At 36.8% G+C, this 23,259-nt stretch overlaps 1 protein-coding gene across 2 annotated transcripts in view; it reads right to left on the bottom strand.

Moving 5' to 3' along the window:
• LOC124990962 (solute carrier family 5 member 4) overlaps positions 1-23,259 on the bottom strand; it is an 87,658-nt gene that overhangs the window by 43,374 nt on the left and 21,025 nt on the right. The gene's annotated exons all lie outside the window — the stretch shown is intronic.

Here is a 23,259-nt window from a genome sequence, read left to right as displayed (position 1 = left end):
ATGTGGAAATTTGTTCTCTGTTCTGCCAAAGATTAAGCTACCAAGATCGATTCCATTCCAAGAGATGGATGGGGTAATTTTTCCTTCTGTTCTGGAGAAACTTAAGCTTTCTAGGACTCATTCCTTCCTCCAAATTCTAAAAGAATTAACTCTCATCCTTTTTTATTTCCCCAAACTCTTTGTAAAGAAGTGTTACACTTAGTGTGCATCTAAGGAAAATGAAGTTCTGGGGATTTGTCTAAGGTCACAGAGATAGCTTGCAGCAAGCATAGAATTTGAACTCATGCAGCATTTCAATTCTTACATTGCAAAACATAGTGTTAAACAGCTGTCGTAGGATTTTACTTAATGAAATATAATAGCAATATTCAGAAATATGGAGAAATTATTCTGGTAATATGGGGATTTAGGCCACATCGTTTTGAATCTCTACAGTAGACAGACTAATTATCTAGTCAAATCAACAAAATTAAGCTTTTCCACAAAGTCTAAAATGCAAGACAAGGGAAAACATCAACGATTACACAGAATATTTGGAAATATTCAAATATTTCCGGTAAAATTGGAAAGAAGTAGAGATATACAAAAATTTATTTGAAGAAAATTAGAATTAGACAAACTCACCCAGCAAACAGTTATTCACTGGAAATCATAGTAGGCCAACTTTAGAAATTCAGGTTATAATGGAAATAATTTTGCTTTAATGAATATGGGCAAGTGTAAATATTCCTTAATAAGTTCTGAAGGGGCCAGAGTAGTCCAAATCAAAGAAACACTCAAAAATAACTGCCAAAATTCTCTTTAAATACAGGGCCTTCAGTTCCACCTACAGAACCAACCCTCCCACGATAGCAACCCCAGCCATCCTGAGGGTGGAGCTAGCATCAAGCTTCAGACAACCCCACCTAATTGCTGAAAAGAGAAGCAGAGAAACTTTTGAAATCCAATGGAAACAAATAGTCCATTTTCTGAGATACTTTTTTATTCTCTCTCACATTTCTACCCTTTTTGAAACGAAGTATATTTCATGTATCACTTTATTGAGGACTGGGATGTCTGAATAGTATATGACATTTTTATTGTGTATCCTTCTATCTCTACTTATTTTTTTTTTAATTTTTGCTTTATATATTTTTTCCTCTCACTTATCTGTTTACCTATACTCTCTTTTCTCTTCCTAACAGCCACCCTCTATTAATTATTGTTTTACTCTTCCTGTAATTTTTTACTTCTATCTTCTCTCCTCCTTCCTCAAACCTCACATCATACACCACTTCTGTTTGCTCTTTGTTCACCATTTGAAATTGTAAACCCTTTGCAAACCTACTGTTTATATTGTAGACAATATTGAATCCATAATTTCTATTTATTGCAACAAAACTGTAGATGTCTTAAGGCTGTATGTTGTTTGTGTTGGGTGCTGTTAATATCAGTCTCCCCCTTAAAGGCAAGGTACTGGAAATATTCAGGGACATTATAAGTCTACATGGTAGAAAATGCACTGCCTCAGATTCACACTGCTAGAGGGGAAGACACACAAACAACATGAAAAAAAGGGAACGAAACATCTCAAACAAATCAAGATGCTCCAATAACAGTATCCAAGAAGAAATGTCCAAGGAGTTTATGTAGTTATACTAATCCATGACATAAAGGACAATGTAAGAAGTAAAATCAGAGATAAATTTCAGAAGGTGAAAAATCACTTCAATACAGAGATAGATACTCTGAAAAAAAAATCAAGCAGACATCCTTGAAATGAATGAATCAATAAACCAAATTAAAAATTCAATGGAAAACATCACCAACAGACTAGACCACTTGGAGGATAGAACCTCAGGCAATGAATACAACATATATAATCTTGAAAATGAACTTTACCACAAAGAGAAGATGGTAAGAAACCATGAACAGAACTTTCAGAAATTACAGGATAACATGAAAAGACCAAATTTAAGATTTATTGGGATAGCTGAAGGATGGAGAAACAGATAATCTTTTCAATGAAATGATATCAGAAAAATTCCCAAACCTAAAGAATGAAATATCAAAAACAAGGGCTTACAGAATCACAAATGTACAAAATTAAAACAGACCCACCAAGAAACAGTATAATGAAAATGTGAAACATAGAGAATAAGGATAGAAGGTTAAAGGCTGAGAAAGAAAAATATCATATTACTTTTAGGGGGAAACCAAATCAGATCTCAACCCAAACCCTCAGAGCAATGAGTTCCTGGATCTTCTGAAAGAAAATGGATGCCAACCAAGAATTCTACATCCAGCAAAATTAAGCTTCAGATCTGAAGATGAAATAAAAACCTTCTATGATAAACAAAAGTTTAAATTAACAACTAGAAAGCCAGCACTGCAGAAAATTCTTAGCAAAATGTTCCATGAAGGGGAAATGAAAAAAAAAAAAAAATGAAAACCAGCAAAGGGAGAAACTACACTAAAGGAGTAGTCAATCAAAAAGAAACTAATTCAGTCAGAGAGCCAGGCCCAGACCAGCCAGGCCGCAGTCCATTGTCCAGTGTCCGTGTTGACTGTCCGTGTTGACCATCTGTCAACACATGGAGATGCCTCTACCCACTAGCCGGGATAATACCCCACCTGGAGGCCACCATCCCTAGGGGGCAGCATTTTTTTTTTTGGTCACTGCATTATCAAGTTCCTTCAAGACATCAGTCTGCTGAAGAATAGGAGGTTTGAAGAGTACAGTATGGTTTTATTGTAGTTTTTTTCTTAGTAGTAATATTACAATTGTTCCTATTATACCTACTATTATTCCTAATTTTCTTTTCTTTTATTAATATTTTTCCAATTCTATTTTCCTCTTATCTATCTGTCTCCTTGGGGACTTTCTCTCCCTTTTCACATGCTAACAACCAATTTTTTTAATCCACCTTTCACTTCTCCTATGATGGAATACCTCTATAGACACACTTCTTATTTCATTAACATTGTATCCTACACCCCTTCCCATTCTTTTTGTCCACCTTTAGAATTGGGGTCTTATTCCAAACCATTTGGCTAAACTGTAGATAATAATCAAACTCATAATCTCTTTATATTAAGACAATATGGCTAATGTCTTAAAAATGGAATATTTGAGTTAAGGATGCATATTATTTGTATGGTGGGCTGCTAATATTGATCTCTCACTTCAAGGTGAGTTATTGGAAACCTGCAGAAACACTATAAGTCTATAGGTGGGAAACTACAATACCTCTGATTTACACTCCTAGGGAGGAAGATACCTGAGCAATATGAGAAAACAAGGGAAGAAAGTGTCCCGAACAAACCTAGATGCTATATCAATAAAATCTAATGAAAGCATGGCAGAAGAAATGTCAGAAAGGGAGTTCAGAATGTACATAATTAAAAGGATCAGAGAAGCAAATGATGAGATAAAAGAGCAGATACACGCATTGAATGATCACACCAATCAACAGTTAAAAAAGCAAATGCAGGAAGCAAAAGATCATTTCAATAATGAGATAGCAATTCTGAAAAAAAATTAATTCTTGAAATGAAGGAAATAATAAACCAAATTAAAAACTCCATAGAAAACATAGCCAGTAGGATAGAACACCTGGAAAACAGAACCTCAGACATTGAAGACAAAATATTTTATCTTGAAAACATAGTTGACCAAACAGAGAAGATGGTAAGAAATCATGGATGGAATCTCCAAGAATTATGGGATATCATGAAAAGGCCAAATTTAAGAATTATTGGAATTGAGGAAGGCACAGAGAAACAAACCAAAGGAATGAACAGTCTAATCAATGAAACAATATCAGAAAATTTCCCAGATCTGAAGAATGAAATGGAAAATCAAATACAAGAAGTTAAAGGACACCAAATGTACAAAATTAAAACAGACCCACACTAAGGAACATTATAATGAAAATACCTAACATACAAAATAAAGATAGAATTTTAAAGGCTGAGAGAGAATGAAAATACATTCAGGGGTAAACCAATACAGGTATCAGCAGATTTCTCAACCCAGACTCTAAAAGCTAGAAGGGCCTGGGACAACATTTTTCAAGCTCTGAAAGAAAAAGGATGCCAACCAAGAATCTTATACTCATCAGATTTGATGATGAAATAAAATCCTTCCATGATAAGCAAAAGCTAAAAGAATTTATGAATAGAAAGCCAGCACTACAGAACATTCTCAGCAAAATATTCCATAAGGAAGAGATGAAAAACAATGATGTAAGTCAGCAAAGGGAGGAACTACCCTAAAGGAATAGCCAAATAAAGGAGAAACCAAGTCAAGTTAAAAACCAAAAATAAGTCTAAATGACCAGGAAAACAAATCATATCTCAATAATAACCCTGAATGTTAATGGCCTGAACTCATCAATCAAAAGACACAGACTGGCAGATTGGATTAAAAAGAAAAGACCCAACAATATGCTGCCTTCAAGAGATTCATCTCATAGAAAGAGATACCCACAGACTAAAGGTGAAAGGATAGGAAAAACATACCATGCACATGGACTCAGCAAAAAAGCAGTGGTATCCAACCTCATATCAGATAAAGTAGACTCAAGCCAAAATTAGTTACAAAGGATAAAGAAGGACATTTCATACTGTTTATGGGAAGCATAAATAAACAAGATCTAACAATCATAAATATTTATGCCCCAAACAATGGCTCATCCATGTACATCAAACAATCCTTCTCAATTCCACGAAGTAAATAAACCACAACACAATATACTAAGTGACTTTAACACATCTCTTTCACCAATGGACAGATCTTCCAAACAAAAACTGAACAAAGAACCATAGATCTCAATAACACAATCGATAATTTAGACATAACAGACATAGATGCAATATTCCATCCATCAATGAGTGAATACACTTTCTTCTCAGCAACACAAGGATCATTTTCTAAAACAGACCATACATTATGCCACAAAGCTACTGTTAGCAAGTACAAAAAGATAGAGATACTACCTTGTATTTTATCAGATCATAATGGAATGAAATTAGAAATCAATGACAAAATAAAAAACAGAAACTACTCCAACACCTGGAGATTAAATAATATGCCATTGAATGGTGCATGAATAACAAAAGACATCAGAGGAAAAATTAAAAAATTATTAGAGGTAAATGAGAATGACTAGAACACAACAAAATCTCTGGGACACTATGAAAGCAGTACTTAGAGGAAGATTTATTTCATGGAGCACATTAAACAAAAGAAAAAAAGTCAACAAATAAATGACCCAACATTACAGCTCAAAGCCCTAGAAAAAGAAGAACAGATCAACAACAAAAGTAGTAGAAGACAGGAAATAGTTAAAATCAGAGTTGAAATCAATGAAATTGAAACAAAAGAAACAATCAAAAAAATTGACAAAACAAAAAGTTGGTTCTTTGAAAAAATAAACAAAATTCATAAACCCTTAGCCACACTAACAAAGAGAAGGAGAGAGAAAACTCAAATTACTAATATTTGTGATGAAAAAGGAAATATCATGACAGACAATACTAAAATACAAAACATAATTGGAAGCTATTTTGAAAATCTATACTCAAACAAAATAGAAAATCTCGAAGGCATCAACAGGATTTGAGAGACATATGATCCACCCAAACTGAATCAGGACATACACAATTTAAATAGATCAATTTCAAGCAATGAAATAGAAGAAGTCATCAAAAGCCAACCAACAAAGAAAAGTCCAGGACCAGATGAATTCTCACCAGAGTTCTACAAGACCTTCAAAGAAGAGGTCATTCAATTACTCCTCAAATTATTCAATGAAATAGAAGAGGAGGGAACCTTCCCAAACTCATTCTATGAAGCTAATATCACCGTGATACCAAAACCAGAGACACATTGAGGAAAGAAAATTTCAGAAAATATCTTTAATGAACATAGATGCAAAAATTCTTAACAAAATTTTATCAAATCACATACAAAAACATATTAAAAAGATAGTGAGTTTTCAAGATGGCGAACTAGAGGGCGGCTGCATTTCATGCTGCTCCAGGACTCAGGATTCAAAAGAGGAGATATCGAGAGACTTGGGACCAACTCAAAGCAGCCGGGTGAGTCTCTCCTGTTGGGGAGGCATCCCAGATGGGGCGATAGTCCTGGAATGCAGGGAACTTTGTGAAGTAGAGCTGCCCAACGAGACACCCCTCCCCCCACTGGAGCAGTGAACTCAGACAACTGGGAGCATCGTAGAGGAGGCCGCTCAGCACAGCGCTTGGACTCAGAGCAACCACTGGGACTCCAGGGGACTGCCCAGAGGAGGAGCTGCATGGCAAGATGTTTGGACTCAGAGTGACCGGTCCTGAACACTGGGGGGGCTGCCCGGAGGAGGAGGAGGAGGAGCGCAGCAGGTTGCTTGGTCCCCGAGCGGCCGCACCAGAGCTCCAGGTGGCTGCCTGGAGGAGGAGCTGCGCGGTGAGCTGTTTGGACTCAGAGCAACCACTCCTGAACACTGGGGGGCTGCCTGGAGGAGGAGGAGCCCAGCGGGTCACTTGGACTCGGAGTGACTACACCAGAGCTCTGGGCGGTTGCCAGAGGAGGAGCTGTGCAGCAAGCGGATTGGACTCAGATTGACCGCTCCTGAACAATGGGGGGCTGCCCGGAGGAGGAGGAGGAGTGCAGCAGGTCGCTTGAACTCGGAGTGACTACATCAGAGCTCCGGGTGGTTGCTCAGAGGAGGAGGCGAGTGGTGAGTTGTTTGGACTCAAAGCGACTGCTCCTGAACACCGGGGTGCTGCCCAGAGGAGGAGCACGGAGGGTCGCTTGGACTCAGAGCGACCATTCCTGAACACCCGGGGGGCTGCCTGGAGGAGGAGGAGGAACAGGGCAGGTCACTTGGACTCGGACTGACTGTCCAGGGCTTCCGGCGGTTGGCGGGAGGAGGAGGCACGCAGTGAGTTGCTTGGACTCCTAGTGACCGCACCGGAACACTGGGCAGCTGTCCGGAGGAAGAGGCATGCGGCAGGTCGCTGGGACTTGGAGCGACTGTACGGGGCTCCAGGTGGCTGCTCAGAGGAGGGGCCGCATAGCCAGGCAATTAGGTGCAGAGCAGGGTCCCAGGACCTAGGCAGCTTCTTGGTGGAAGAGTCGCACAGAGACACGCTTAGGGGCGGAGCGAAGTTTCCAGGACTGCGGGCAGATTCTCTGGGACAGGCAGCCTAAGGAGACTCGTCTGCAAAGGGTGAGGCTCCCAGGCCCAGGAGATAGGTCCAGTCCCCTGGGAACATTGCAGAGGAAGGCAGCCCAACCCAGGTGGTAGTTGTAGATTGAGGGGAACCTCTAGGAGAGGAACTGACCAGTAAGACCTCCCCACTGGGTGAGTCTTCCCTGCCAGGTGAGGTTTTCCCACAAGGATGGTAAAACCAGAGACACAGGCCCAAACACACCTTGCCTCAGCCCGCAGTCTAGTTCCCCTTTGGATGACCATTGGTCAACAAGTGGAGGCACCTCTGCCCACTAGCAGGGAATATACCCCACCTGAAGGCCACCACCCCTAGAGAGGCAGCTTCCTTGTGAAGCACCGCATTATCAACTTCCTCCATGACTTCAGGCTACTGAAGGATAAGAGGGGATATACTAGCAATCTTCAGGGACATTATAAGTCAATAGAGGAAATCTGCAATATCTTAATGACCCACTGATTCCTGAACAATATGAGAAAACAAGGGAAGAAAATGCCCCAAACAAATCTAGATGTTACATCAATAAAATTCAATGACAGCATGGCAGAAGAAATGACAGAAAGGGAGTTCAGAATGTACATAATTAAAATGATCAGGGAAGCAAACAATGAGATGAAAGAGGAAATGCAGGCATTGAATGATGAGATGAAAGAGCAAATGCAGGCATTGAATGATCGCAGCAATCGACAGTTAAAAGAGCAAATAAAGGAAGCAAAAGATCATTTCAATAAAGAGTTAGAGATATTGGGAAAAAAAAACCAAACAGAAATCCTTGAAATGAAGGAAACAATAAACCAAATTAAGAACTCCTTAGAAAGCACAACCAATAGGATAGAACACCTGGAAGACAGAACCTCAGATGTTGAAGACAAAATATTTAACCTTGAAAACAAAGTTGACCAAACAGAGAAGATGGTAAGAAATCATGAACAGAATCTCCAAGAACTATGGGATATCATGAAAAGGCCAAATTTAAGAATTATTGGGATTGAGGAAGGCTTAGAGAAACAAACCAAAGGAATGAACAATCTATTCAATGAAATAATATCAGAAAATTTCCCAAATCTGAAGAATGAAATAGAAAATCAAGTACAAGAGGCTTATAAGACTCCAAACACAAAATTACGACAGACCCACACCAAGGCACATTATAATGAAAATACCTAACAAAAAAATTAAGACCGAATATTAAAGGTTGTGAGAGAAAAGAAACAAATTACATTCAGGGGGAAACCAATACGGATATCAGCAGATTTTTCAATCCAGACCCTAAAAAGGTAGAAGGGCCTAGAATAACATTTACCAAGCCCTGAAAGAAAACGGATGCCAACCAAAAATCTTATACCCAGCAAAACTTACCTTCAAATTTGACGATGATATAAAATCCTTCCATGATAAACAAAAGCTAAAAGAATTTACAAAAAGAAAGCCAGCATTACAGAACATTCTCAGCACAATATTCCATGAGGAAGAGATGAAAAACAAAGAAGCAAATCAGCAAAGGGAGGAATTACCCTAAAGGAATTGTCAACTAAAGGAGGAACCAAGTCATGTCAAAAAATAAATAAATAAATAAAATAAAATAAATGAATCAAATGACCAGGAAAACAAATCATGTCTCAATAATAACCCTGAATGTTAATGGCCTGAATTCATCAATCAAAAGACACAGACTGGCAGATTGGATCAAAAAGAAAGATCCAACAATATGTTGCCTGCAAGAGACTCACCTCATAGAAAGAGATACCCATAGACTAAAGGTGAAAGGATGGGGAAAAACATACCATGCACATGGACTCAGCAAAAAAGCTGGAGTATCCATCCTCATTTCAGATAATGAGGACTTCAAGCCAAAGTTAGTCAGAAGGGATAAAGAAAGACATTTCATACTGCTTAAGGGAACCATAAATCAGCAAGATATAACAATCATAAACATCTATGCCCCAAACAATGGCTCATCCATGGATGTCAAACAAATCCTTCTCAATTTCAGAAACCAAATAGACCATAACACAATAATACTAGGTGATTTTAACACGCCTCTCTCACCACTGGACAGATCTTCTAAACAAAAATTGAACAAAGAAACCACAGATCTCAATAACACAATCAATAATTTAGACTTAACAGATATTTATAGAATATACCATCCAACCAAAAGCGAATACACTTTCTTCTCAGCAGCACATGGATCCTTCTCTAAAATAGACCATATTTTATGCCACAAAGCTAATGTTAGCAAATACAAGAAGATAGAGACACTACCTTGTATTCTATCAGATCATAATGGATTGAAGTTAGAAATAAATGAAAGAGTAAAAAACAGAAACTACTCTAACACCTGGAGATTAAACAATATGTTATTATATGATGAATGGATAACAGAAGATATTAGGAAGGAAATTTTAAAAATTTTAGAGGTAAATAAGAACAAAGAAACATCATATCAAAATCTCTGGGACACTATGAAAACAGTACTTAGAGGAAAATTTATTTCATGGAGCGCATTCAATAAAAGAAGTAAAACTCAACAAATAAACAACCTAACACTACAGCTCAAAGCCCTAGAAAAAGAAGAACAGACCAACACCAAAAGTAGTAGAAGACAGGAAATAGTTAAACTCAGAGCTGATATCAATGAAATTAAAACAAAAGAAACAATACAAAAAAATTGACAAAATAAATAGTTGTTCTTAAAAAAAAATAAACAAAATTGATAAACCTTTAGCCACACTAATAAAGAGAAGATGAGAGAAAACCCAAATCACTAAAATTCAGAATGAACAAGCTAATATCACAACAGACACGACTGAAATACAAAACATAATTAGAAGCTATTTTGAAAATCTATACTCCAACAAAATAGAAAATTTCAAAGACATCAACAGGTTTCTAGAGGCATATGAATTGCCTAAACTGAACAAGGAGGACATACACAATTTAAATAGACCAATTTCAAGTAATGAAATAGAAGAAGTCATCAAAAGCCTACCAACAAAGAAAAGTCCGGGACCAGATGTGTTCTAAGCCAAGTTCCCCAAAACCTTTAAAGAAGAACTCATTCCAATACTTCTCAAAGTATTCCATAAAATAGAAGAGGAGGGAACCCTCCCAAACTCATTCTATGAAGCCAATATTACCCTGATACCTAAACCAGACAGAGACACATCGAGGAAAGAAAATTTCAGACCAATACCCTTAATGAACATCGACACAAAAATTCTCAACAAAATTTTACCAAATCGCATACAAAACATATTAAAAAGATAGTGCACCACGATCAAATGGGTTTCATCCCAAGGATGCAAGGTTGGTTCAACATCAGGAAATCAATACATGTCATTCACCATATCAATAAACTTAAAGTCAAGAATCACATGATTATTTCAATAGATGCAGAAAAAGCATTCAATAAAATACAGCACCCCTTCATGCTCAAAACACTAGAAAAAATAGGGATAGTGGGAACATTCCTTAACATTGTAGAGGCCATCTATGCTAAGCCCATGGCTAATATCATTCTAAATGGTGAAAAACTCAAAGCATTCCCCCTAAAAACTGGAACAAGGCAGGGATGCCCTATTTCACCACTTCTATTCAATATTGTCCTTGAAACTCTAGCCAGAGCAATTAGACAGACCAAAGAAATTAAAGGGATATGAAAAGGAAAAGAAGAACTCAAACTATCCCTGTTTGCTGATGATATGATTATATACTTAGAGAAACCAGGAAATTCCACCAGAAAACTTTTAGATCTCATAAGTGAATTCAGTAAAGTAGCGAGATATAAGATCAATGCACATAAATCTAAGGCATTTTTATACATAAGTGATGAATCTTCAGAAAGAGAAATCAGGAAAACTACCCCATTCACAATAGCCTCGAAAAAAATAAAATACTTGGGAATCAATCTCACAAAAGAGGTGAAAGACCTCTACAATGAGAACTACAGAACACTAAAGAAAGAAATTCAAGAAAACCTTAGAAGATGGAAAGATCTCCCATGTTCTTGGATAGGAAGAATTAATATTGTCAAAATGGCCATACTACCAAAAGTGCTATCAGATTCAATGCAATTCCAATTAAAATCCCAATGATGTACCTTACAGAAATAGATCAAGCAATTATGAAATTAATCTGGAAGAATAAGAAACCCTGAATAGCTAAAGCAACCCTTAGCAGGAAGAGTGAAGCAGGGGGTATCGCAATACCAGACCTTCTACTCTACTACAAAGCAATAGTAACAAAATGGCATGGTATTGGTACTCAAATAGACAGGTAGATCAATGGTACAGAATAGAGGACATGGTCACAAACCCAAATAAATACAATTTTCTCGTACTAGAAAAAGGTGCCAAAAATATGCAATGAAGAAAAGATAGCCTCTTCAACAAATGGTGCTGGGAGAATTGGAATCCATACGCAACAGAATGAAACTAAACCCCTATCTCTCACCATGCACAAAACTAAACTCAAAATGGATTAAGGACCTCGGAATCAGACCAGAGACCCTGCAGATTATAGAAGAAAAAGTAGGTCCAGAGCTTCAACATGTCAGCTTAGGACCAGACTTCCTCAACAGGACTCCCATAGCACAAGAAATAAAAGCAAGAATCAATCACTATCTATCAAACTAAAAAGCTTTCTCTCAGCAAAGGAAACTATCAGCAATGTGAAGAAAGAGCCTACAGAGTGGGAGAAAATCTTTGCCAATCATACTTCAGATAGAGCACTAATCTCCAGAATCTATAAAGAACTCAAAAAACTCTACACCAAGATTGCAAATAAACCAATCAACTAATGGGCTAAGGAAATGAATAAACACTTTACAGAAGAAGATCTACAAGCAATCGACAAACATATGAAAAAATGTTCAACATCTTAGTAATAAGAGAAATGCAAATCAAAACTACACTAAGATTCCATCTCACCCCAATTAGAATGGTGATTATCAAGAATTCAAGCAACAACAGGTGTTGGCGAGGATGTGGGGAGAAAGGTACACTCATACATTGCTGGTGGGGCTGCAAATTAGTGCAGCCACTCTGGAAAGCAGTGTGGAGACTCCTTAGAAAACTTGGAATGGAACCACCATTTGACCCAGCTATCCCACTCCTTGGTCTATACCCAAAGGACTTAAAATCAGCATACTACAGAGATACAATCACATCAATGTTCCTTGCTGCTCAATTCACCATAGCCAGATTGTGGAACCAACTTAGATGTCCTTCAATTGATGAATGGATAAAGAAACTGTGGTATATATATACAATGGAATATTACTCAGCCATAAAGAATGATAAAATTATGGCATTTGCAGGCAAATGGATGAAATTGGAGAATATCTTGCTAAGTGAGATAAACCAATCTCAAAAAACCAAAGGACGAATGATATCACTAAAATAAGTGGATGATGACACATAATGGGGGGTGGGAGAGGTTAGTGTTAGGGTTAGAGTTAGGATTAGGGAGGGGAGCAAGAACGGAGGAAGGAAGGACTGTATGGAGGGAAAAGAGGGGTGGGAGAGGTGGGGGGAAGGAAAAAATAACAATGAATCAAACAACATTACCCTATGTAAATTTATGATTACACAAATGGTATGCCTTTACGCCATGTACAAACAGAGAAACAACATGTATGCCATTTATTTACAATAAAAAAAAAAGATAGTGCACCAAGATCAAGTGGGTTTTATCCCAGGGATGCAAAGTTGGTTCAACATCCAGAAATCAATAAATGTAACTCACCATATCAATAGACTTAAAGTTAAGAATCACATGATTATTTCAATAGATGCAGAAAAAGCATTCGATAAAATACAGCACCCCTTCATGCTCAAAACACTAGAAAAAATAGGGATAGTGGGAACATTCCTTAACATTGTAAAGGCCATCTATGCTAAGTCCATGGCCAATATCATTCTAAATGGTGAAAAACTGAAAGCATTCCTCCTAAAAACTGGAACAAGGCAGGGATGCCCTCTTTCACCACTTTTATTCAATATCGTCCTTGAAACTATAGTCAGAGCAATTAGACAGACCAAAGAAATTAAAGGGATACAAATTGGAAAACAGGAACTCAAACTATCCCTATTTGCCAATGACATGATTCTATATTTGGAGGAACTGAAAAATTACACCAAAAAACTTCTAGAATTCATAAATGAATTCAATAATGTAACAGGATATAAAATCAATGCTCATAAATCTAATGCATTTTTATTTATAAGTGATGAATCCTCTGAAAGACAATTTAGGAAAACTACCCCATTCACAATAGCCTCAAAAAAATAAAATACTTCGGAATCAATCTAACAATGTCACCGCCTGCGGCAACAGTCACGCGTATTTTATTACCGCCTGCAGCAACAATTGCGTGGGTATTTATCGGTGGTGGACTGGAAACGAACTACTTCTACTATCTTTCTCTTTAGTGCGCTGCTTTTTTGCTTGTCTGTTCCCTAGCTTATAGAGGAAGAGAGACTTTAAGAGGAGAGAGAGAGAAAGGCTTTGCATAAGAGAGAGTCTTTGCTTAAGGGAGAATCTTTGCTTATCGGAGAGGCTACACTTTCAGAGATGCTACTTCTTTTTAGAGTTCTGCTGCTTCTTCTTAAAAGTGCATCCTACCTCCTGTGTCCTAAAGGTGCATGCTAGAAGTGTGTGCTAAAGGCGTGTCTATGGTACATCCCGCGTACTGCAATCTGTGATCTGTGATCTGCCATCTGCCTTCTGCAATCTATCAGAGGTGCTGCTTATATGATGCTTATCCGTCTGTGCTTCCTATAGGTGTGTGTCTTATACACTTAAGGCAGCCAATCAGCATAGGATTAGAACAATTGAGACATGCCCCTCAGTACCAATCAAGAAAGAATGAGGAATATCTGTTGACCACTAGTGCAGAGGAGACATAAATCAATCAGGCAAAAGTAGATCACTCCGTGTTAACACTAACTATGTGCCGCCTCTTGGCTCAACACCAGCCACCATCTTAGGGTTACCCAAACATGTCTTCTGCATAACAAAAGAGGTGAAAAACCTCTACAATGAGAACTACAGAACACTAAAGAAAGAAATTAAAGAAAACCTTAGAAGATGGAAAGATCTCCCATGTTCTTGGACAGGCAGAAGTAATATTGTCAAAATGGCCATACTACCTAAAGTGCTTATAAATTCAATGCAATTCCAATTAAATTTCTATGTACCTCATAGAAAAAAAACAAGCAATCATGAAACTCATCTGGAAGAATAAGAGACCCAGAATATATAAAGCAATCCTTAGCAAGAAAAGTGAAGCAGGGGGTAACACAATATCAGAATTTCAACTATATTACAGAGCAATAGTAACAAAAACAGCATGGTATTGGCACCAAAATAGACAGGTAGATCAATGGTACAGAATAGAGGAAACAGAGAAAACCCACACAATTACAGTTTTCTCATACTAAACAAAGGTGCCAAAACATATAATGGAGAAAAGATAGCCTCTTCAACAAATGGTTCTGGGAAAACTGGAAATCCATATGCAGCAGAATGAAACTAAACCCCTATCACTCACCCTGCACAACACTCAACTCAAAATGGGTCAAGGACATTGAAATGAGACCAGAAATCCTACACCTTATAGAAGAAAAAGTAGGTCCAAATCTTCATCATGTCGGTTTAGGATCAGACTTCCTTAACATGACTCCCAAGGCACAAGATATAAAAGCAGGAATCAGTAATTGGGATAGATTCAAACTAAAAAGCTTTCTCTGAGCAAAGGAAACTATCAGCAATGTGAAGAAAGAGCCTACAGAGTGGGAGAAAATCTTTGCCACATGTACTTCAGATAGAGCACTAATCTCAAGAATCTATAAAGAACTCAAAAAACTTTACACAAAGAATACAAATAAACCAATCAACAAATGGGCTAAGGATATGAACAGACACTTCACAGAAGAAGATCTACAAGCAATCAACAAACATGAAAAAATGTTCACTATCTTTAGTAATAAGAGAAATGCAAATCAAAACTACCCTAAGATTCCATCTCACCCCAATTAGAATGGTGATGATCAAGAATACAAGCAACAATAGGTGTTGGTGAGGATGTGGGGAAAAAGGTACACTCATACATTGTTGGTGGGTTGCAAATTAGTGCAGCCACTCTGGAAAGCAGTATGGAGATTCCTTAGAAACCTTCGGATGGAACCACCATCTGACCCAGCTATCCCACTCCTTGGCCTATACCTAAATGACTTAAAATCAGCATACTACAGTGATGCAGCCACATCAATGTTCATAGCTGCTCAATTCACAATAGCTAGATTGTGGAACCAACCTAGATGCCATTCAGTTGATGAATGGTTAAAGAAACTATGGTATAAATACACAATGGAATATTACTCAGCCACAAAGAAGAATAAAATTATGGCATTTGCATGCAAATGGATGAAGTTGGAGAATATCGTGCTAAGTGAGATAAGCCAATCCCAAAAAACCAAAGGACGAATGATCTCTCTGATAAGCAGATGATGATGCCTAACAGGGGGTGGAAGGGAGGCAAGAATGGAAGAAGAATTAATTGTATAGAGGAAAAAGAGGAGTAGGAGGGGTGGGGGGAAGGAAAAATAACAGAATGAGACAAACATCCTTACCCTATGTACTTGTATGATTACACAAATGGTATGACTCTACTTCATGTACAGCCAGAGAAACAAGTTGTACCTCATTTGTTTACAATGAATCAATATAAATAAATTTATTTTTAAAAAAACATTTCCATCCCTAAAAAAAAAAAATAGAAAGAAAGAAAGAAAGAAACTAATTCAAATTAAAAATGAGAAATAAACCTGAATGCCTGGGAATACAAATCATACTTCAGTAATAACCTTGAACAGTAAAGGCCTAAACTCATCAATCAAAAGACATAGATTGGCAGATTGGATTTAAAAACAAGACCTGACAATATGGTGTCTCCAAGAGACTCGCCTCATAGGCAAACACCTCCATAGACTGAAGGTGAAAGGATGGGAATAAACATATCACTCACTTAGATCCTGTAAACAAGCAGGGGTTTCATATTCACAACAGATAAGGGAGACTTCAAGTCAAAGTTAATCAGAAGGGACAAGAAGGACATTTCATAGTGCTTAAGGAAATGATACATCAACAAGACATACAATCATAAATATTTATGCCTCCAACAATGGAGCATCTATGTACATTAAACAAACTCTTCTCAATTTCAAGAATCACATAGACCACAACACAATAATACTGACTTTAACAAACCTCTCTCAGTACTGGATAGATCCTCCAAACAAAAACTAAACAAAGAAGCTATAGAACTAAATAATACAATTGATAATTTACACTTAGCAGACATATATAGAATACATGCTCTTCTCCACAGCACATGAATCCTTCTCTAAAATAGACCATAGCTTATGCAAAGCAACTCTTAGCAAGTACAAATAATAGAGATAATACCCTGCATTTGATCAGACCATAATGGAGTAAAATTAGAAATCAATAATAAAATAAAATGAAGCTTCTCAACACCTGGAGACTAAGTAATATGCTATCGAATGATGAAAGAATAGCAGAAGAAATTAGGGATGAAATTTAAAAATACTTAGAAGTAAATGAGAATACCAATACAACATATCAAAATCTCTGGGACACTACAAAGGAAGTGCTAAGAGGAAAGTTCACTGCAGTGAACTCATTCATTAAAAGAATACAAAGTTGATTTTCCAAGATGGCAGACTAGAGGGAGGCTGCATTCCTTGTCGCTCCATAACTCCAGTTTCAAGCAGAGGATATCTGTTTCTTGGTGAGGCAGTTTTTGCTGCTTATCGATCCCCTGGTGTTTACCCCATTTGTCTGCTGTGATGACCTCCAGTCTGCCAGCATATTGATGCCTTTTTTGAGTACAGATTGCTCACTGTCAAGCATCTATCACCCACCATTTGCCTGCCTCTCGCCTGTCCATGGCCTGCCTTACACCTATCCATCACCCAATGCATGAGGTTCACCTCCAGATCAACCGACAACAGTCGGCAAACTGATCGCCGACTGCCAGTGGAGCACCAGCTGCCTGCTGTTGCCTGGAAGTTCACTGTTACAGTACCTGCAGGTTTGATTACACGTGGCTGCCGCCATTTTGAGACAATAGCCAGGCCCTGTAGGACCCCTGGCCAGACAGACTGAGCCCCGTCTCCAGGATCCCTCAGCCCGACCAATCACTCCCTGCCTCTGGGGACCTCACATCGACTGACTGCTCCCTCCTGCCAGGACCCCCAGACCAACTGACTGTGCCCTATCACCGGGACCCCAGACTGACTGATTGCACCCTGCGTCCAGAATCCCACAACCACAACAAACACACCCAACCTCCAGGACCCCTGCCTGACCAACCGGATCCCACCTCCAGGACCTCCAGCTGACCATGGCCACACTCTGAACTGCAGCTCCCCATTTGCCAACACATTTGGAAGCCAGAGCAGCCATCTTGGATAATCCTGGAAGTCATAGCTCCAATCTTTAGGTGGGGCAACACCCATCCTGAGACGCCTGCTGGAGGCTTGAAGCTCATTGTCAGGTACCTCTCATGTATCAGGCTACTGAACACTGGGAGGTTTCATTACTATATGACTGTTATACTGTAGATTTTCTTTTTTCTCCTTTTTAAAAAATTTAAGTTTTTATTTCTTTACTTTTCTTGCTCTCTTTTCCTTTTGTTTACCTGTTCCCTCAGAGTCTCTTTCTCCCTTTTTTGCAAGCTAATATCCAATTTCTTTTGATTATACTCTCACCCTTTCTATTATCTAGAATTTCTGTATATTCTTTTCTTATCCCATTAACAGCCACATTCTACATCCCTCTGCATCCTCTTTGTCCTCCATTAGAAACTGCAGACCTTATTGCAAACCTGTTTGTTTTACCGAAGATAATATTTGAACTCATTCTGTTTATTATGACAATTTTGTTATTGTCCTCATAGAGGCTATTTGGTCTAGGATTGCATAGTATCTGAATTGGGCACTGCTAATATTGATCTCCCCTTAAAGAAAGGGTTTTGGAAACCTACCGGGCCACTATAAGCCTATAGGGGGAAATCTGCAATACCCCAGATCTGCACTGCTAGAGGGGAAGATACATGAACAACATGAAAAAACAAGGGAAGAAAATGATCCAAATGAATCTAGATTCTATATTAACAGAATCCAATGACAGTATGTTAGAAGAAATGTCAGAAAAGGACTTCAGATTACACCTGATTAAGATGATTCGCGAAGCAAAGGATGAGATAAGAGAGCAAATGCAGGCAATGAATGATAATACCAATAAGCTGAAACAGCAACTGCAGGAAGCAAAAGATCATTTCAACAAAGAGATAGAGATTCCCAAAAAAAAAAAAAAAAACCAAATGGAAATCCTTGAAATGAAGGAAACAATAAACCAAATTAAAAACTCAATGGAAAGCATCACCAACAGACTAGACCACTTGGAAGACAGAACCTCAGACAATGAAGACAAAATATTTAATCTTGAAAATAAAGTTGCCCAAACAGAGAAGATGGTAAGAAATCATGAACAGAATCTCCAAGAACTATGGGACATCATGAAAAGACCAAATTTAAGAATTATTGGGATTGAGGAAGGCACAGAGATACAAACCAAAGGAATGAACAACCTATTCAATGAAATAAGAATACAAACTCAATGACAAAATGACCTAATGTAAGATGTAACAAAGCCCTGAAAAAAAGAAAAAAAAAAAAAAAAACACCAAAAGCAGTAGAAGACAGGAAATAATTAAAATCAGAGCTGAAACCAGTGGAAATTGAAACAAAAGAAACAAAATATTAACAAAACAAAAGTTTGACTCTTTGAAAGCATAAATAAAATTGATAAACAATTAGTCACACTAATGAAGAGAAAGGGAGAGAAAAATCAAATTAATAAAATTTGTGATGAAAAAGGAAATATGACAGACTTTATTGAAATACAGAAGATAATCAGAAACTATTTTGAAAATTTATACTCCAATAAAATTAAAAATCTTGGAAACATTAACAAATTTATAGAGACATATGACCTACCCAAACTGAATCAGGAGGACATACACAATTTAAACAAGTCAATTTTAAGCAATGAAATAGAAGACACCATCAAAAGTCTACCAATCAAGAAAAGCCCAGGAAAGATGGATTCTCGAGTTCTCCAAGTACTTCAATGAAGAATCAACACCAGTACTTCTCAAATTATTCTATGAAATAGAAGAGGAGGAAACCCTTCCAAACCCATTCTATGAGGCTAGTATCACCCTGATACCAAAACCAGACAAAGACACATCAAGGAAAGAAAATTTTAGATCAATATCTCTGATGAACATATATACAAAAATTCTCAACAAAATTCTGGAGAATCATATGCAAAAACATATGTAACAGATAGTGCACCATGATCAAGTGGGATTCATCTCAGGGATGCAAGGTTGGTTCAAAATCCAGAAACCAATAAATGTAATTCATTACACCAATAGACTTAAAGACAGTAATCACATAATTATCTCAATAGATGCAGGAAAAGCATCTGAAAAAATCAGCACCTCTTCATGTTCAAAGCATGAGAAAAACTAGGAATACTAGGAACATAACTCAACATTGTAAAAGTTATATATGATAAACCTAAGGACAACATCACTCTAAACAGAGAAAAATTGAAAAAATTTCCTCTAAAAACTGGAAAAAGACAAGGTGTTGAATTATACAGAAAACACAACAACTGAACATACATTTTGCATTCACAGATGCATTATCAATTCTTTGATTCTCATCTCCATTTCTGAGATCAACTCTTTTTCTTTTAGATTTCCCACAGTGATATAATAGGTGCTTGTCTTTCCGAAATAGATTCATAAAAAGTCACAGGCATTATTATAAATTCATAAAAAGTCACAGGCATTATTATAGATGAGATTTTGCACTTCACATATTTTGTGATTATAATAGTATATACTCTTGTACTCAGCTTCTTTTGCTGAGTACAAAAATGCATCATTTTGGAGGATTAATGTGTTGTTTGTTGCATATGTTAATAATTCATTTTTAGTCTGGAGTAGTATTCTATTATATGAATAGACCATCATTTATTTTTTCAGAGACATTAATGAACACAGGTTTTTTTCGACTAGGTACTAGAAACATTTGCATATAATTTGTAGGCTCTAAATTTTTTTAGGTGATTTATGCATCATATACTTGGCAAAATGGATGTATCTGGTGAAAATTATTGCCAAAACTAAAAAAACAAAAATACTGGACATTTAACCATTATTTCTTGATTTTTTAAAAAAATTATACCTATTAGATTTATTTATATAGTATCTGTACCCAGCAATAATAATACTGTCTTTAAGAAATGCTGATGGACTGCTTACTTTGTTATATATTTTAATATGTTTTTTATTTATATCTATGTAACTTTATGCAATCTTCATAAATGTGATCAATTGCAATAAAAAATTGAGAAGGAGGGAATTCTGTCAAATTCATTTTATGAGACAAATATCACCTGATACCAAAACAACACAACACAAAAGAAAATTAGAGACTATATCTCTGATGAACATATGTGCAAAAATTATCTACAAAAACCTTAAAATTACATTATATTAAAAAGATCTTATATCATGATCAAGTAGAATTTATCTAAGAGATGAAAGAATGGTTCATTGTAAGTAAATGTAATATAAGACATCAAATCAATGAAGAACAAAAAAACAATAATCTCAATAGATGAAGAAAAAGTCATCAATTTTGAAAATTTATACACCAATGAGCTAGGAACTCTCAGTTATTGACAAGTTCCTAGAGAAATATGACCTGCACAAATTGAACCATGAGGATACAGAAAACTTAGACAGATCAATAACAAGTAATAAAATTGAAGAAAATATTTAAAGTCTTCCCAAAAAAAGACCTAGGACAAGATGGATTCTTAGCCAAGTATAACCAGACCTTTAAAGAACTAATACCTTTCCTCAAATTATTCCACAAAATAGAAGAGAACACTGACATTCATTCTGTGAAGCCAGTATCACTCTGATGCCAAAATCAGACAAAGACCTATCAAAGAGAGAAAACTTCAGGGCAATATCCTTGATGAACTTAGATGCAAAAATTCTTAATAAAATATTGGAAAACCACATACAAAAACATTTTAAGAAAATAGCGTGCTCTGATCAATGGTGTTGCAAGATTGGCTCAACATATGTAAATCAATACATGTAATTCATGACATAAATAGACTTGAGGACAAAAATCACATGATTATCTCAATAAGTCAGAAAAAATCCAACACACATTCATGTTTAAAACACTAGAAGAACTAAGGATAGAAGGAACTTACCTCAGCATTGTAAAGACTATATATAACAAACCCAAGTCATACTGGTCATAGAAAAACTGAAAGCATTTTCTCTAAAAACAAAAACAAGACAAGGATGCCCACTCTCATCACTCCTATGCTACATATTTTCTCAAAGAGAAACTCTAGCCAGAGCAATCAGGCAAGAGAAGGAAATTAAAGGAATACAAATCAGAAAAGAAGTCAAGTTATCTCTGTTTGCTGATGACATAATCCTATATTTAGAAGACCCAAAAAAACTCTACCAGAGGACTTTGAGAGCTGATAAACAAGTTTGCAAAGTAGCAGGATACAAGATCAACATACATAATCAATTACTTTCCTATACTCCAATAATGAATCTGTTGAAAAAGCAATTAGGGAAACTATTCCATTCATAATAACCTCACAAAAATTGAAATACTTGGGACATAAACTAATGAAGGAAGTGAAAGACCCCCACAATGAAAATTATACAACGGTGAAGGGAGAAACTGAAAAAGACCCTAGAAGATGGAAAGACCTCCCATGTTCTTGGATAATCACAATTAATATTATCAAAATGGTGAAACTACCAAAAGCATTATACAGGCTTAGTGCAATCCCCATCAAAATACCAATGACATTCTTTGCAGAACCAGAAAACAACAGTTCTAAAATTCATTTGGAAGAATTTAAAAAACCCAGACTAGATGAGCAATCCTGAACAAGAAGAGCAATTCTGGAGGCATCACAATACCAGATCTCAAATTATACTACAGAACTACAGAAACAAAAACAGCACTGTATTGGTACCAAATCTGACATGAAGACCAATGGAATAGAATGGAAGACATGGCAAATGTTCTCTCTGATATGTGGAAGCTAACCCATAATAAAGGGTAGGGGGAGAAGCTCAGTGGATTAGACAAAGGGAAATGAAGGGAAGGGGGAATAGGAAAAGGGAAGACACTGGAATGAATCTGATGTAACTTTCCTATGTACATATGTGAATAAACCACAGTGAATCTCATCATCATATACATTGACAAGAAATTAATTTTAAAAATAACTATGGGTAAATAGCAGAAGGACCAATAGAGAGAACAGAGTATATGGTGGGGAAACGGAAGGGGAAGAAGAGGCCTTAGGGTCCTAATTAAAATAAGATATATTCCATGTTTGTATAATTATATCAAAATGGATTCTACTGTCATGTATAATCAAAAGAACCAATAAAATAAAACAATACTAGGGAATCAATATTGTTTTGGAAACAAAAATAAAAGAATAAAGCAAGTTTTTATTACCAAAAAAAAAAAAAAAAAAGACACAGAGACATCAGTCAGATACTGTCAGATACTGTCAACTGATACTCAACAAAAATGCCAAAATCAGACACTGGAGAAAAGATAGCCTTTTTAACAAATAGTGATGGAAAACTGGATAGCCATATGTAGAAGAATGAAACTTGACCCCTTTCACCCTGCAAAAAAGTGAACTCAAGGGGCTGGGGTTGTGGTTCAGTGGTAAAGCACTTGTCTACCATGTGTGAGGCACTGGGTTCAATTCTCAGCACCACATATAAATAAATTGATAAAATAAAGGTTTATCAACCTCTAAAAAAACAAATTTAAAAAATCAATTCAAAGTGGATCAAAGACATAGGAA

Source organism: Sciurus carolinensis, chromosome 8, assembly GCF_902686445.1.
Source record: "Sciurus carolinensis chromosome 8, mSciCar1.2, whole genome shotgun sequence".
NCBI classification, from domain to species: Eukaryota; Metazoa; Chordata; class Mammalia; order Rodentia; family Sciuridae; genus Sciurus; species Sciurus carolinensis.
The sequence above is the reverse complement of the archived record's forward strand: the minus strand, read 5'-3'. Positions and strand labels throughout refer to the sequence as shown.